The sequence below is a fragment of the Helianthus annuus genome, chromosome 5 (genome assembly GCF_002127325.2).
Source record: "Helianthus annuus cultivar XRQ/B chromosome 5, HanXRQr2.0-SUNRISE, whole genome shotgun sequence".
In the NCBI taxonomy this organism is placed as follows: Eukaryota; Viridiplantae; Streptophyta; class Magnoliopsida; order Asterales; family Asteraceae; genus Helianthus; species Helianthus annuus.
In genome coordinates this window covers 109,174,275-109,177,979 of record NC_035437.2, presented here as the reverse complement: position 1 = coordinate 109,177,979, position 3,705 = coordinate 109,174,275, and the positions used below count along the sequence as shown (strand labels likewise).

The window sequence follows — 3,705 nt, the reverse complement described above, 5'->3', positions numbered from 1 at the left end:
AAAACAACTGAATTTCCAACGTGTAGGACGTGTGGGTCCTATTATTATATATTAGGTTATTTAAAATCGTTTTTTTTAGGACGGATTGACTATCCTTTTCACACATTTTTATTTATGTTTTGATATTCGGTATCTGCTTGCCGACACTAGTTTTGCAGACATTGGGTCCACGCCGCAACGCGCGAGCAGAAATTTAACTTGTTAATATTCAAGTTTCCCACGGCAATCATCCCGCCCGATTTTTTCAATCTTCCTCAAAAACCTAAACCCCAAATCCTCAAAACCTACATTGAGCATCTGCCCTGAAACATCATGCACTTTGTCTCGCTATCGAACACCCAGCAATAACCACTGATCATACAAATTTAGAGATCGATTTCCATCACTCCAATGACCTACAGATTCAATAGTTCGCGATATTCGGCCATTGATTTGCTCTAGCGGTGGTGCTGCTCAATCGGTAAGCAGAACTGGTTCTTGATATCTATTATTATTACTATTATTGTTGTTGTTGTTGTTGTTGTTGTTCTTTGATTGAAATCTACGTATGATTTAGTAATAGTATTATTGTAGTTTTATTTTGAATTCTGAGATCTAGATTTATGTTCTCCTCTATGATTTACGATTTTATTGGTCCTATAAAATCTAAGTCCTTAGAAAATCAGTTTTGTTGGTTTGAAGAATCGATACTTGCTGGTTTGAAGATGCATATCAATTGCTTGATGAAATGCTTTTACCAAATTTTGTACTTATCCTATTGTAAGCTTGTTAGAAACTTAAAATAATAAAAATTGGTTTTGGTAGATTTTTAGATATTTCAAGTCAGTTTTTGAGATGGGTTAGGATTGAGTTTGTGGTGACCAGAATCTCAACCTCATCGGGAAACTTTTAACTGCCTAAAATCATAAACGTACCCCAGAGAAATTACGAACTCAACTGTAAATGAGTAATTTGGTACTTAATGGGGATGAAACTGGTTTAGTTATTTCGCTTAATTTCTTGACGAAGTTAGTTTTAGTTAATCATCAAACGTTAGCGGGTTTGTCTTGAGTAATGTTTCTTTTTAAATCAGACATTTTCCAAAGAACATAGGAAGAAATATCAATTTTGTAGTACATATTACTTCAAAAAGATGTTTATTGCCAATAACTAACAATATAATATCTATTTATTATTTGGGGAATAAACTTGAGTTTGAATATTTTACATAAACAATCAAGATTCTCTCAATGATTTGTGTCCACAAAAGGTGGTTGTTTAATGTAGTTCCTTTTTCTCTTTGAATGACGCCCATTACCAGCTCAAATGATAAAAACAAATAGATTTGCATACCTTTTTTCCCTTTCTGGATAATATGAATTCATACATGTTTAGACTACAAAAAGGCAATTAATATCTTCTTGATTTTGCTTAACTTGAACTTACAAACTAACAGGTTTGTCTTGAATATTAAATGGGCAGTGAATTCATAGAACAGTGGGTTAAAATCGGTTTGCTTGCCAAGAACAAAGTGAAAGCAGATTGCAGCGATTTGGAGTACTCGGATCTATGCACTAAGTGTGAGAAGGTATTTTCACACCAAAATACCAAACTTTGTATAGCAAAACAACAACATAGCATCTAAGCTTGGCAAAACAAACGGGTCAAGTAATGGGTCAAACTGAGTTCGGGTCAAAATAGATCTAGCCAAAATGGTCTCACCTTGAAATAGGACATTTTAGAAAGGAAAATGAAGGTATCAAAATGTGTACACCGGCAGCTATATTTGCTTTTATGGCGGCTAGTGGCGTTGTAATGGTTCGAGAAAAAACAAGTTTTTACAAAAATGGATTCTTCTTGAAATAAGTTGGTTTAGAAAAAATGGATCAAAATGAGTTCACCTGCTATATTTGGTTTTATGGTGGCTAGTGGCGTTATGATGGTTTTGGTCAAAACGGGTTCTAATCAAAACAGTCTCGCCTTAAAATGAGTCGATCTAGAAAAAAGTATCAAAATGAGCTCGTCCGCTAAATTTGTTTTTATGGCGGCTAGTAGTGTCGTAATTGTCCGGGTCAAAAACGGCAACTGACAATAATAAGCTCTTCTTAAAATGGGTAAGTTTAGAAAAATAACGCCTGCCATGGCGGCTAGTAGTGTCGTAACTGGTTCTAGTAGTGTCGTAACTGGTTGGGCCGGGTTGACCCATCAACTTTATTATTGTCATTTCTTTTTCAAATTATAAATAACTGTATATTTGTATATTTGAGACTCGTATCCTTTGTGTTAGAAAGTTAAAGGGGTGACCAAATTTAATGTGGTGTGCAATAAAAACAGGAGGCTGTGAATGTATCTCTAGGGAACTTATTGACATATCCATTTGTGAGAGAAGCTGTGGTGAACAAAAAGCTTTCACTAAAGGGAGGACATGATATTTCATATAAAAAATTATAACTATAGATATATGTAAGTAATTAAGTATATATAAATAAATTAATTAACAATAAACAGGTCGAGCCCGAGCATAACTTGAGCTTTAGAAGTATAATTTTAAACGAGCCGAGCTCGCGCCCGAGCTCTCTCAAAGTTAAAGTTGGAGCTCTCGGGCTCAACTAGTATTTTGTCTGAAAGTCAAAGATATATAGATTTGATTTGATTTAAAAAGTCAACCAGTTATTGATTAATTGGTCTGAAGTTTAATGAATGATTCTTAATTTCAGTGAAGAGGAGTGATCCATAGAGAAGCTGCAGAGAAATGGTTGGTGAGTGCTTGTTATTGTGATGTAAATGTGTGTGATTTATGTGGTTTTTAGTTATTTTACTAAATGCCAAATCCTACTTAAATCTAGTTGGTGGTACAGAGATTGGACCAGAATGGTGTGAGGTAAACGTTCAAGTACCAATAAAAAAGATGAAAACTTGGTAAGACTATATGGTTTATTTTATACAATTCAAGATTGTATTGGTCCATCCGCGGCATGGCCCTATCCATTCATCTCGGTATGTATTTGTTAAACTTGTGATACAAATAATTTTAATATCTTAGAACTTAATGCTTAAACATGGATGGTTTATTTGTAGGTAGTCCATGAGGAATGAGGACGCATGATGACTCAAGATTTTATGCTTCTTATTTCTTTATTTGCTTTTAATTTCTTTGTTAAATGTTAAGACTTTATGTTAGATAATGTTATAACTTATTTGTGGTTAGTGTTTTTGTTATGAACATGCTTATTTGAAATATAATGAAGTTTTATTTCTTTCATTAGTTGATGGTTATACAATAACTATTAGGTGTAATATGTTGATGGTTTGTTTATAAAATTGGTTTTATAATCTTATTTGGGATTTAATACCATTTTCTTGATATTAAAGTAGCTATAACGTTACATCATCATGGTCCTATAAGTTAATTTTTAAGGACGCTTGTATGTGTATCAAAAGATTAAAAGTAGGTAATCACATATTAGAACATTGTAAAAGTGTCCTAATATGTTCTTTTTAGGACGCTATTTAAGTTGTCTATAGACATATTATGCGACCATAAAATTGGTTTCATTATCTTATTTGGTATATTAGGACCCTTTTCTTGGCATTAAATTAGATATAATGTTACATCATAAGGGTCCTATCAATTAATTTCTAAGGACGCTTGTAAGTGTATCAAAAGATTAAAAGTATGTAAGTACATGTTAGAACATCGTAAAAGTGTCCTAATATGTTTTTATT

General features: G+C 33.0%; 1 long non-coding RNA gene across 2 annotated transcripts; it reads left to right on the top strand.

Moving 5' to 3' along the window:
- Window positions 1-224: 224 nt before the first annotated feature.
- Window positions 225-3,244, top strand: LOC110941035. Of its 2 annotated transcripts, none has more exons than XR_002593750.2 (5): window positions 225-460; window positions 1,462-1,567; window positions 2,697-2,738; window positions 2,838-2,976; window positions 3,058-3,244. It is a non-coding gene; the product is annotated as an uncharacterized LOC110941035 (long non-coding RNA). The 2 variants fall into 2 exon arrangements; XR_002593748.2 differs by having other exon boundaries at window positions 2,826-2,976.
- The last annotated feature ends 461 nt before the right edge of the window (window positions 3,245-3,705 follow it).